The sequence below is a fragment of the Panthera onca genome, chromosome A1 (genome assembly GCF_046562875.1).
Source record: "Panthera onca isolate mPanOnc1 chromosome A1, mPanOnc1 haplotype 2, whole genome shotgun sequence".
In the NCBI taxonomy this organism is placed as follows: Eukaryota; Metazoa; Chordata; class Mammalia; order Carnivora; family Felidae; genus Panthera; species Panthera onca.
Window position 1 is genome coordinate 78,678,608 of NC_138339.1, and position 14,084 is coordinate 78,692,691.

Consider the following 14,084-nt stretch of genomic DNA (forward strand, 5'->3'; position numbering starts at 1 on the left):
TCTTGTTTTCTGTTCTATACATGTTGTGACATGTTTATAACACAGTGAATGATTTTTTAATACAAAGAGACTGTTTCATTGTTTCATTAAATTAGAACCATTTTCCAATTTAAAGGGATAGTAATATTTTTAATATATTTTTTCTCCTTTAAAAGGCTATATTATTCTGCTTTCAGTTATTTCAAGTTAGGGTGAACTAGAATCTACTCACTTACATGATTGTTCTTCAAGCCTGAAACTTTTCTCCTACTTTCTTGAGGCTTTAGGTGTGCCTTTAGGACTACTTAGAACTCTGGAGGAATTGTTTTACCCTATTATCATAAATCAAGAGAATTTAATTCAAATAGAATACCAAATACAGCTAGTATTCATGATCAGTTTATTTTCTAATAATCTATTCATCTAATAGAATATGTTAAAATACTCTTTGAAAGATACTTTTTCATCAATATGAATAACTTAACTAATTTTCCTATGTCTAAATTATTAGTGAAAATTGAATTTAAATATAACCACATGCATTCTCTAAAAATTCATGTAATTCCAAAGTCCTAACTACAGTTCCCCATTATTTGAGGCTGAGGCCTGACACAATAATAGAATGTTAAAAATTAAATGTAGCCTCAACTCAGATAGAGATGATTTTAATAAATCTTATTTCTATTTTATAGCTTAGCTAGAAGGAGTAATTTAAATAGATGTATAAATCAATGTTGATGTATATCTGCATTTATTTACATAAAATATGTCTATGGCATATTATTGAGTGAAAAAGCAGGTGCATGCATTCACTGAAAATACATGACATGAACTAGGTTTTTTGGTCAGGATCCAGTTAGGAAATCAGAAACCAATCTATGTAAAGCAGTGAGGGGTCCAAAGTAACAATTTATTATAAAGGTGATAGATGGGCTGAAAGAACTCAAGGAAGATGATGGTGTTGCCCAGAAATCAGGACTTCCCACTACCCAGACCAAATCCCCAAGTTCACTTTGATGCTTCTAGATGTATGTACTAAGCAGTAGCTTCTATGCTCCCATTACTGAAACTACTGATGCTGCTGCCTGGGTCACAAAGCCACTTATATCTGATGCTGGAGCCAGAGGCAGAATGGCTCTCCCTCTCACCAGGTGTCTTACCTCTGTCCAGAGACAACTATTGGCAGAACCTATATAAAATCCAACTGCAAAAGAGGCTTAAAATGTAATTTTCAGGTTTCCAATTCTTTGCAATAGTTAACACAAAAGCATGGGAACAGGGGTGAGTACTAACAAACATTACCACCAATGGGGTGAAAAGGTTTTGAACCATGCCCTTATGGAAAGCTTAATCTTCTGAGGAAAGACAATTTATCTGAGAAAAACAAATAGTATTTTATCTGTTACAGCTGCTATGAAGGAGAGGTACCCAGTCTTTTAAGACTAGAAGGTATTAGAAATTTATCTAGAAAGGGAGGATAGAACGGTTTCTCTGAAAAAAAAAAACAAAAAAACAAAAAAAAAAACCTGACAATTTAGCTGCTATCTAAAGGTGTCACTTATGTTAACTTCAAGAAAAATTAAGGGGGAAATATCCCAGATAAAGGAATTTCCATACTATTGACATACAAGGTACCATTAGAAACCACTGTGAATAGATCAGAGGGCCAAAGGAGAGGGGAAAATGAGTGGAAATTGATAAGCAGATAGGTTTTAAAATAATACATAGAATAAAAATCCATTTATGTAAAATAGCATACCAGTATCTATATTGATTTATATACATAGAGATACACTTTCTGAGCTATTTGGTGTTTTTGTTGTTGTTGTTATTAATGAATATACATATGTTTTTATAACAATACTATTGAAGCACAAACAAAATCACTGAATGGATATTTCTAGAAAATCTGCAGTCAAAAAAAGATGACCTAATGTAAGCACTGCCATATATATGTGAAAAATCAGTGAGTTTATTTTGAATGACTATTTAGAAAGCTGTATCTTTCCAGACAGGACTAAATTCTTAAGTTCCTTTATTTCGTGGCTCAAATGCTGTTTAATGAGAGGTTTATTATCCAGAGACATAAGTTATATACTGTTGATAAATAATATATACAACTAAAATTCAAATATGAAACTACAGTCAGAGTAGACTCCTGAATTCCTAGACACTCATATCTGGAAAGTCATTCCTGTATAATCAATCTATGCTCCAAAAGTATAAAAGATATTATATCATGGGAAGCATCTTGAAGGGAATAAAAATTATTTACGGCAGCGCTGACCAAAAAAGTATTGCAAAGTTTCCACAGTTTCCTTAAGAAAAATTTGGTCAAAGAATAAAACTTTGTTTTTCTTTAAGATTTTTCTTTAAAATACTAACATAATAATGAGCATTTTAAATCTGTAAGAAGGAGAGGTAATACATAGCATTTCTAAACTCTGTTTGCCAATAGGTCCTGTTTTAAATTATCATCCTGCATTGCTGATATTCTATAAAACATATTGAAAATATTATTGGAGAGATGGAAGTTTAAAAATATTCCATGAATATTCATGTCATCCCTATATATGTACATGTATGTGAACTCTAAGAAATCTATAAACTTCAAATTTTACACAAAGAGGAAACAACTTTAACCCGATTTGAATGACTTAGCCATTTAATTCATTCTTTTAGTCAATCAGTTTGCAACTATTTTTTGAGAGCTAACTCATCCCAAGCCCTATTCTGCATCGCAGAGACCTGATTTGTGTAACTCATCCTCAATTAAGAGAATCAAACTTTTAATTCAGTGATAAGGCTTGATAAGGCCTTATCATGATAAGTCATGACAAGGCTTGATATTTTATCTAAAAATATATACTTTTATCTCATTATAAAACCGGTACAAATCTATTATAGAAAAGTGTATCCAATACTGGAAAGTAGAAACAAGGGAAGAGTCACCCATAATTTTACCACACAAAAATGATCATCTTAATTTTTTCATTTATGTATGTATGTGTCTATTTATGTATAAAATATTTGTGATATTATATGCATATTTTTATACCTTTTTTCAATAAGAAACAGAATAATACAAGAGTACAGGATCTGCGATCAAAGTTTCTGGGATCAAAGTTCAAATTCCAACTCTCATGTTCTAATGATGTAAGCTCAAGCAGTTTACCTAACACCTTTCTCTCTTGGTGTTATCCACTACAAAACAGGAATGATAACAGTACTTGCTGTGTTTTGTTAATATGAGAATTAGAAAGTTACATAAATGTTTGGAATAGTGTTTTAAATATAATGAGCTTTCAATATACACTAGCTACTAATTAAATACTAAAATATACTCTTTCTACCACAATATTAACTTTTTGTGAATGTTTTAAGTTTTTTACTTATATTTTAATTCCAATGTAGTTACCTTACAGTGTTATAGTAGTTTCATGTGTACAATATAGGGATTCAACAATTCCATACATTTCTCAGGGCTCACTGTGTTAAGTGGACTCTTAAGCCCTTCACCTTTTTCACCCATTGCCCCTCACCACATATTACATTAAATTGATATTATATTAGTGGATAATTAGACTTCTTCCATGCTTTCCTTATTATTAAGAGCACTAGAATAAAAATCTTTCTGTATAAAGAATTTACTTTCTTTTTAATTACTCTTAAAGATACACTATCAGAACAGGAGCTATGGTTCAAAGTGGATGAAGACCTTTAAAGATTTTTTTAGGAAAGCAAAATGGCCTCCATTAAGGTTGTACCAACTTATGTTTCTTCAAAACTACATAAGCAGATTCTTTTCACAATGCTGAGTATTTTGATCTTCAAACAAAGAGTTACTTGGGTTACCTTGTGGAACAACAATTCTTTGTCAGGCATTAGGGCAGAGAGTGGTTAGAAAAGCAAACCAAATCCGTGGCATCCTGGAGGCTCATCATCTTTTCTTTATTGATTTCTATCAACTCTTCATACTGCATTGTAGCATCTTGAGCCCTGTTTGAGCTATGTTGAATAGTTGCTGAGTGACAGATCACATAAAACTTTTTTTTTATGATGTTTACTATGTATTTACCAATGTGTCCTTTTTTCTTTTGACTTAAAAAATTCTTCGAGTACTATTTAAACCCCTAAATTCAAAATTCATTATTTTATAACATTTACTTGATTCTTATCTGAATTTAAATTGTGGAAGACCTGAAGTTTAGAGAGAAAGTATATAAAGGTTATTAAAATTATCCATACATGTTATCCAGAAGTAACTGCAACTAGAAATTTGTGCATATATATATATATATATATATATATATATATATATACATGTATTTTACACATATATATATATACACACACATAGTGTATACATATCAATATTAAAAATAAAGATAGTATAATTTAATGAGTGGTTCATGTCAATTAAAACATTAAAAGGAATATTGCTAAAAGTTGCCAAATACTGAAAAGACAGTTTTGTTCATGAGAATTTACTCCCAAAATTCTGGGTCTATTGTTGTCTTAGGTACTTAAAATCTTGCAAACTGTATTTATTATTATTTTGGATAGAAGATAAACACTTTCTGCTTATGGGATTTACCACCAAACACTAAATGAGCATGTTAATGTATGAAACAAATATTGAGTTGTCAGAGATAGAACAAATATACAGTTGTTATTTGTTTGTATGCTTATCAAGGACTGAAGTTTAGTGACTTTTAATTTTCTTTAATTCTACCTCATATTTGAGAAGCTGACTTTTTCCCCATTTGAATTGAGAAAGATTTTTTTACTAGTTAGAACAAAATATTAAACTTTATCTTAACTATTTATAAACATTTGAGATTCTAATACAACTGGAAAAGTTTTTAGATGATCTGCTGCATTAATATATTCATCAACAAAGCAAAATCAGGACATTTGTTGAAATGATGATTTTTCTGAAGACTGGTTCTCTTTTTTCTTTCACTCTTTCATGATGGTTTATTTTAAATATTTTTTTTTTTTTTTTGCTTGCCGGACATACATATGTGAACAAACATCTCCACTGGAAAAAAAATAATGTATATCCATTTCAGCCAAAATTACAGTAGAATTTACCTCAGTAAAAAGCAGGTTTTCCACACACATTTGTTCTTGTTTGGTTCACTCATTTTCAAAAGAAGAAAATGGTAAAGGATAAGAATATTAGGGAATAAAATTGGATGTAATAATCTGTACAAGTAGCCTTTTTAAGTAGGTAAAATTTTATGAACACTGGAATGAGGTTTCTATAAATATTCATTCATATACATTTATTACAAATACATTTATATGACAAAACATTTTTATATATCCAAGAATCAATAGCTTAACAGCACATAATTTATAAGAAAAATTTACTATCATTGTCATTGTTATTCTACTAAGTACATGATCTGTTTTTTTTTTTTAATTTTTTTTAACGTTTATTTATTTTTGAGACAGAGAGAGACAGAGCATGAGCAAGGGAGGGTCAGAGAGAGAGGGAGACACAGAATCGGAAGCAGGGTCCAGGATCTGAGCTGTCAGCACAGAGCCCGACTCAGGGCTCGAACTCAGGGACCGTGAGATCATGACCTGAGCCGAAGTCCGTCGCTTAACCGACCAAGCCACCCAGGCGCCCCCATGATCTTTTTATACAACATGAAATTTTGTATATTCAACTTTGAATATTTTCACAAATCCTTTTCTTAGAAAGTTGATAGTTCTGTTATCACAAATAGAAATAAACTGAGGTTGGTGATACAATCACCTTTGTTCCGTATGCTGAATATTTAAGTCAGCACTCCGTAGAAGTTGTGATTTTTTTTAAGAAATATTTTAAGGAAATGTATGAAGGCTCTATGTGCCTAGGAAAATCTCAAGGAATATTAAAAATGAAATTTTATCTTCCTTTGTCTTTTTGTATCTTCTGGTAAAACTTCATTAAAATGTATCCAAATTTCAAAAGTAGATTTTATATTTGTATTCCAGACCATACATATTCTTCCTTTTCTCAAAGCTTCTCAAAACGAAGCTGAAATGTGCTAAATGGATTCTGACATATCCTCCTTTATAGATATATAAATTGACAGAAACTGTTAGAAAGATTGGGTTGTAGAATAAATTAATTTTGACAGTGAAAGGATAAAAAAAATGCACTCAAGAAATATAGTGATCGTGACACAAGATCTGAATGAGAACTACAACAAAATGTTTTCTTTTTAACTGGAAAAGAAAAAGAGATGTCTAAAATAACCTTATCAAAGTTCCCACAAAGGCTAAAAAAAAAAACATATACCTGAGAATAATGTAGATGAATTTTTTTTTGTAAGTTTATTCTGAGAGAGAGAGAGAGAGAGAGAGAGAGAGAGAGAGAGAGAGAAACAGGGGAGGGGCAGAGAGAGGAAGAGAGAATCCCAAGCAGGCTCCATGCCATCAGCACAGAGCCCAATGCGGGGCTCCAACTCACTGTGAGATCATTACCTGAAGTGAAAACAAGAGTCAGATGTTTAACTGCCTGAGCCACCCAGGCGCCCCATAGATGAATCTTAATTCATAGATACATAGATAGCTCTGCATACAAAATTAAAAGCCTAAAAATATGATATAGGTGGGAAGAGTATTCTTTTTAGAATCCATTACCAGTGCTTTCATTATATTTTTAAAGTTCAGAGACTTTTAGTTCAAGGCAGTCTTTAAACATAAGTGTAATTCCCCTACCTCCCCAAATCCCATTTGGCATTGGGGGATCCCCAGCTTAAGCTATCTATCACTGCATCCAGAGAGCAAAACTACCTTGACATATACTTTCCATTGAACCAGAGACCACGATCAGCTCTTCTGTTCACAAGAGATGCTATTGTGGAAACTAACTGGCAAATCGCTAAGAACACCGTAGCCACCCACACTCCTCAGTCTAACTCTTACTTAAAAACATGAGTAAGAATTATCAAATATTTGGAGTAAAGATCTAACAACATAAAAGGGACTAAGATGGATTAAAACGAAACATAATGCAAATGATAAAAGAATTTTAAAATTCAAATCTGTATTCTCAGCAAGGCTATCTGCAAAAAAGGAATAATTATATAACTAAATGAGGGCTATCGGATATTTTAAGATTGATTCCTAAAGGGAAAAAATCCAATAAAATGGCACAAGTGAAGAGGAAATTAATGTTCTGGAAGTTAAAGTACTAACACCAAGTGTTGAACAAATGAGACCTAATAATTACATGTTTTACCTACTTTTTTTTTTTTTCTCAGAGTAATTTGAAAATGTGTAATTAATTATCTTTTCTCAAAATGAAGCTTAGGCACACATAGTTTTCCAGATTTAACTAAGCTCACCCAGTTAACTAAAATTTATTTATATTTTATTTTTACCATTTTAATAAAGAACAACCATAGAATTTAAAGCCATAGAATTTAAAAAGATTTTTTTCTTGGCCTTCCCCTAAGGCATGAATAAAATTTTCTGTAGTCTCTTTCACTCTCTCTATCTTATCTGAATGACCTACTAGAATTAGATTATATCAGGTCAAGGGTTGTATGGATTGATCTCCAATGGTAGGGTCAGTTTCTGGATTCACAAATATCTCCATGACTTTATTCTCATCTCTCTCCAGCCTATTATACCAGCAGACTCACACTGAGCAGGGATACTGTAACCTCCCTCTAGGGGATTACTGTGACACAAACATTTATCCCCCATGAAATCTGGGGTAATCTTTTAGGTTGTATAAAAAGTTAACTAAATTTTAAAATGAAGCAGTGAAACTTGATTAAGTTACTCTCTTTACTACTTCACTATTATGCCTTTTCTGAAAACAACAAGGATAGGTTCCAAAAAAATCTAAAATCTACACATCGGAAATTCCAGAAAGAATAGAATTAAATAATCAAAAATAAAATAAAATTTGTCATTTCTAAAAAAAAAAAAAAAAAAAAATCACAAACTTCCTCATGGAATGAGCCCTTCAAGAACAAACCAGGACTTTTTTTTTTTTTTTTTTTTTAAATACACACACCTAAATCTTTTAGATGAAAGTTCAAAATTTGAAGAAAGTGAGAAAATTTTAAATTCTACAGAGAAGTGAAAAACGTATCCTATATTACAGATAAAAATGTCTGGAAACACCAGAGACTGGTGGCGCTCGAATAAATTTAGCAGGGTTTACTATTCTGAAGATGACTGAGAAGCTGAAGAACTGACAAGAACTTTTGAAAATCTCATAGAGCTGGGAGACCTAAAATAGTCTGAAGGTTATCAGGGAAGAGGGGACCAGAGCAGGTGTTTGTTTATTTGTTTTTTTTTCTTTGAAATACAAGAGATCCTGAAAGGCCAAACTCTAAGAATAACAATGAATCAGATGCAGTACAGCTGTGGGGTGCCTGAGTGGCTCAGTAGGTTGAGTGGTTGAACATCACTCTTGATCTTGGTTCCCGGTCATGATCTCATGGTTCATGAGATTGAGCCCTGTGTGGGGCTTTATCACTGACAGTGTGGGCTTCCTTGGATTCTCTCTCTCCCTCTCTCCCTACCCCTGCCCTGCTTACTCTTGCACTCTTTCTCTCAAAATAAATAAATAAACATTAAAAAAAAAAAAGAAAAAGAAACAATGCAGCTGTTACAAGGACTGAATGCTGCCATGGGTTCAATCCCTGATTGAATTAAAATTCATCTATCCCTAGCCTCACTACCTGACTAAAGCAAATGTAAATTATTTCCAATGAATAACATCATCCTGAGTCTCAAATTAATTCTTACAATTTTTCCATCTATAATGTCTATTATTCAGTAAAAGAAATGAGCAGTTATGAAAAAGGACAAGAATTACTCAAGCAGCAACACAAAAAAGATCAAACAGATTCACAGGTAAGCTGTACATTAGAGTTATCACACAGAGGCTTTAAACTTGCTATAATTAGGGAGACAAACCATAAGAGACTTAAATACAGAGAGCAAGCTGAGGGTTGCTGGTGGGGTGTTGGGTGGGGGGGGTGGGCTAAATGGGTGATGGGCATTAAGGAAGACACTCTTTGGGATGAGCACTGGGTGTCATATGTAAGTGATGAATCACTAAATTCTACTCTCGAAACCATTATTACACTATATGTTAACTAACTTGGATTTAAGTAAAAAAATAAAATAAAATAAACAATTAAAGACCAAGCCTCATTCATTTTTGTTAACACCAACACTTGTTACGGATTTGATAGACAGTATATAGTTAACAAATGCTTGTTGTCTAAATAAAAAATAAATAAATGCTAAAATTAATATATTCAGGAACACAAATAAGATGCAGAATTTAGACAGTCAACAAAAACTATATTTTTAAATTCTAAAAATCAAGTGGAAATGAAAATGTAATTAAGAACCTAGTACATGTGTGCTTAAGAGCAGATCAGATACAGCTAAAGAGTTAATTATTAATCTTGAAAATTATTAATCTTGAATTATTAATTTTGAAAATAGTTCAGGAAAAAAAAATCCAGACTGAAGTTCCAAGATTCACAGTACTGGCATCCCAGAATGAGAAAAAAAGACAGAACGAGGCAATGGAATATTTAAAGAGACGAGAGCAGAGAATTTTCCAAAACTGAGGAAAGAAATCAAGCCACAGATCTAAGAAATTCCAGGTGACTGTACCTCCCTAGCAAGATGACATGTGAGTATATGTCATGTGATACTACTGAGAGCACAGCTCTCTCCCTCCCGCATTAATGAAGCATTTCTACATGAAGCCTTAGCTGGATAAATGTGTTGCAGACTTCTCACCTGGGCCAGTTCATCTCATTAATCTCAGAGGCAGACGTATAGTGCATTCTATGATGCTGGCAAACAGTAACCTCTACACAAAATACCTTTTAAAACTCCCAAAGAAACGAAAACTAAAACAATATCTCATATTTCACACCCAGCCTCCCCAGGCCAACTTGGCCTGATCGAAATACTTTCTTGAACTCAGTATTGGATAATGGGAACAGAGGTCTGTTTCTTTGACAATTCAGGATTCATCAGACCTTATCTTAACAGTTGCCTACAAGTGAATGAGAATCAGGCTGATTCATAGCTCTCATTTTTCCCATACATCTCTTTGTATCTGGACTTACATATCTCCTTTCTATGTTAACAACTGGTAAATGCTCATAAGTTAAATCCTTTTTCTGAAAAGTTCAACTTTAATCCTGTATTCTGTTTTCTATTCATGCTTTTTAAATTCTCCAATTTAAAATATCTACTCCTCTTCTTTTTAATATCCCTTACACAGTTTTCTCTATCCTTTTCAAATTTCCTCTGTTAAGTTGTTTTTGCTGTATCACTTGCATATAATAGACAGATGCTTTTTCCATGCTTGTGAACCTTGTTATTTTCAGTGAGAATTTAATGCATTTGCATGTATAGTTTGGACTATTACCGATTATAACTAAATATAAACTAGATTTTATTGTTTCCATGATTGCTTTTGTTTGGTTGTTTACTTTTCTGTTGAGGTCACTTTCAAGGTTACCAAGCATTTTCTTTTTACTGTACATATTTTTTGGAAGAGTAAACTCTATCCTGACCTTAATTTGACTACTTTTGTTATAGACAGAACCACTTGGTTTTCTAATTTATCTGGAACCTATATAAAAATCTCTCTCAAAGCTATAGTCACAAGGTTCATTTTGTAGGTTTAGACAGATTTCCTGTTGAGCTTAGGGGTTTGAGTTTAAGCGGCAAGGACTGTGAATTTGGTGTGAAATTTGTATTTTCCTTTATTTTAAGGAACGTGCCAGAGTGCACTCTGCCTAACAAGTACCCACCTTATTTTTATGTGGATGCCCTAGGGTTCTGCTTCATTTCCCAATCAAGGGTGAGCTGTTGAGGCTTCATTTCAAATAGAAATAATCTATCCAAGGGACTTACTTTATAATTTTTTATCTTTCCTACAGCCAAAGGAAGGAGAAACAATAAGCAAAACTTACAGGTTTTGACCAATATTGTTATTATTCAAAATAAATAGAGAATATCATTTGAGATTGCCTCTTACCACCAATGTTTTTTTTTTTTTTTAAAGTTCTATCCCTGTTTATTTTTCTTTTTACATTTTGTTTTGAATGAGCATTATCTAGATTATCTTATGGATTCCTAGTAGTCAGATAAATATAAAATGGCAAATTCTTCCATTTTCCCCCCAAGTATCTGGTGATTAATGATTTATCTACAGTGGTAATAAAGGGATTTTAATCTAGAGTTATAGTCTGTATCTTTTCTCCTCTCCCAATTAACTCCAAGTTCTCTCATTAATTTCTTCTTCAATCCCTCTAGTTACAACCTGTCTCTTTTGATAGTATTAACTTACTTGATCTTTAATCTCTTCTGAAGTAGCCTGTTCTTCTTCAGTTCATATTATCTCTTTTAACATGTACCTCTTTATCTTTCCTGCGGTCAAGTGCTTTTTTCTAGAAACCTGTCTATAGCTTTTCATAGACTTGGTATTCTTCTCTAAGAGGCTGGGAGTAAGCTGCAGAGAATTTAAAACTGTGATCAGAATCCCTTGTAGATAAATCCAGTCATATGTATAAAAAGAAATGAAGAGCTGACTTAGCTACATGAAGTGTCATCAAGGTGATGAGGGTGATGATAAATAGCAGACACGGTGGTGGCTCCATTGGCAGGATAGCTTAGATAAAAATAAGGCAGTAGCAACAGTGGTGGTGTTTTGATGATAGCTATACTGATAACTATGTTAAGAATACCAGCAAAAGTAAGTGGTAAGTTGCAATAATGAGGGCAGTTATAGTGCTATTTTGAGAGACAGTGATGGTGGTGATGGCAGAGGTGGTAGTCGTAGGGTGAGTGATGGATCTCGTCTCCTGAAAAATGTTTCCCTACCTCTCAGTCTACACCTATCCTGCCTGAGGCCCTTTCCCTTGTTATGCTATCACTAATGTCTGGGAATAAGGAGACTCACCAGCCTTGTTCTACAAGGGATAAAAGGTTACTATCTAACCTCATTGTTACAGCTAAAGAAAGAAAGATGCACCCCCTAGATTTTATAGAGAAGCTGGAAGGCATTAGTCTATAACAAGAATTACATACGTAAATTTATAAAGTAATAAATCCATTTTCTTAGCTACAGTATCTTAGCTACAGATGTTAATAATACTTCCTCATCTAATTGTGAGGTTAAGGTGAGACAATACCATCTGTCAAACACATAATAGCTTTCTAATGGCTTTTGAAAACATTTTTTTTCCTTTCTTTTCTGTTTCCTTAAAACTTATAGTCCAACCTGGTATGCAAACTGTTACTTCAGTTTGAAAAGTAGGCTCCCATATGAAAAAAAAAAAAAAAAAACAGTTCCAGGTTTTAATGAAATTGGTTCACGAATTAATTTTCAAAACACACGATTCTAGAGAGGGAATTGGCAGGATCTAGTTTAAACAACTGGGTAGGAGATTTGTCCCAAATGTCAGGAATAAGTTTCCAAGACATGTCCCCTCAAAACCCTTATGTTATGGTTTATTTTATAAGAGCTCAAGGAGAAGAAAAAAAAAGTCTATTGTATTTTGTTTGGGCCATGATAGGGAGCACAGAGCTTATGACAACAGACAACACAAATATAGGTAAGAATGCTCAGGTTAGAAGCCACAGCATCACAAAAACACACAACATTTTCCTTTAATGAGTGCCTAGGATTACACATTTTGCAGAGAGTACTAAAGGAGAGACATCTTCAAAAACAATCCACAATAAACAATGTACTGAAGGCAAACTTTTACGAGTTGCAAATCCAAAAGCTATGATATTACTTCTTCCAGAAAAAGACAAGTTTGGCCTCCACTTCCCTTCAATTCGCCACCTTGAGGCTAGAGCCATCTTTTCAAAAGAAACATCTGATTATTCCATCTCTCTGCTTTTGAATTTTTTGATGGATACTCAATATTCTTAGAATAAAGGCAAGGTTCTTTGTCATGGTCCCAAGGTCCAGCATGGTTTTGTTCTAACCTATCAACAACCTCACTCTCACTTCACATCATGCTCTGCCTTGCTGATCCCACTTCAACTGCTTCGTCTTTGTTCACTGCCACACAGACAATTCATCCCCACAGCCTGGAATATTCACATCTTCCTAAGAATCTTTGTTCACACTAGAGTGCAATGGACCATCACCTCAGGGAAGCCTCCCCCGAAATTCCTCACCTAAAGCCAACTCATCCTCTTTGTGACTCTCATGACTCTTTTCCATGTTATTTACTGTAGTAATTCCCATTTGTTTAAAATATGATTTGAATAATATCTTTTGTTTCCAAATTAAATTTCAACCTCTGTGAGGGCAGGGATTGTGGCTGTTTTTTTTCTTTTCACTCAGGTTCCTGATACCTTCCATACTAAGACACACAGTAAGTATGCATCTTCTATTCCAAATGACCTTCCCTATCACATTAGGTGGGGTGAAACCACGAGTCACATAGGAAGTCATTAAAGCCCAAGGAAAGAGGAATTAAAACCTTCATTGTAAGGGGTAAATTTCCTCACCATTTTTTTGTTAAAGAAGAAATAAAGTACATGTATATTCATAATATAACATCTAGAATTGATAACCAAATATATTTATAATTATACTAAGAAAGATATTAGTATTTATATTTATTTATATTATATTATTATATATTTATTTATATATTTATATTATTTATTTTTATTTATATTAATTTTTATATATTTATATTATTATATTTAAATTCTTTTTTCTGACATATAAGGTCTGTGAGTCTAAAAGAAATTTCATTGCTATATCCAACATATCTATGTGTTTCCATAAAAAATGTCTACCCATGACAGATCTGGCACTCTTTAAATTTTTTTTTAATATTTATTTTTGAGAGAGACAGAGCATGAGAGGGGGAGAGGCAGAGAGAGAGGGAGACATAGAATATGAAGCAGGTTCCAGGCTTTGAGCTGTCAGCCCACAGCCCGACTTGGGGCTCAAACCCATGAACTGCGAGATCATGACCTAAGCTGAAGTCGGATGCTTAACCAACTGAGCTACCCAGGCAACCCCAGATCTGGTATTCATAACAAAATATTACCATCAAGTTTTGGTTTCCCAA

At 33.2% G+C, this 14,084-nt stretch overlaps 1 long non-coding RNA gene across 3 annotated transcripts in view; it reads left to right on the forward strand.

The window, feature by feature from the left end:
- The first annotated feature begins 1,123 nt into the window (after positions 1 to 1,123).
- The window catches only part of LOC132680152 (uncharacterized), a 43,824-nt gene continuing 30,863 nt past the window's right edge, over positions 1,124 to 14,084 (forward strand). For 2 of the 3 annotated variants that reach the window (XR_009610546.3, XR_009610547.3), the window contains exons 1-3: positions 1,124 to 1,260; positions 8,780 to 8,856; positions 9,460 to 9,652. This is a non-coding gene — a long non-coding RNA (uncharacterized LOC132680152). Of the gene's footprint in view, positions 1,261 to 8,779; positions 8,857 to 9,459; positions 9,653 to 10,752; positions 10,836 to 14,084 lie in introns of those variants that run through there. The other variant, XR_009610548.3, reaches the window with a different exon arrangement.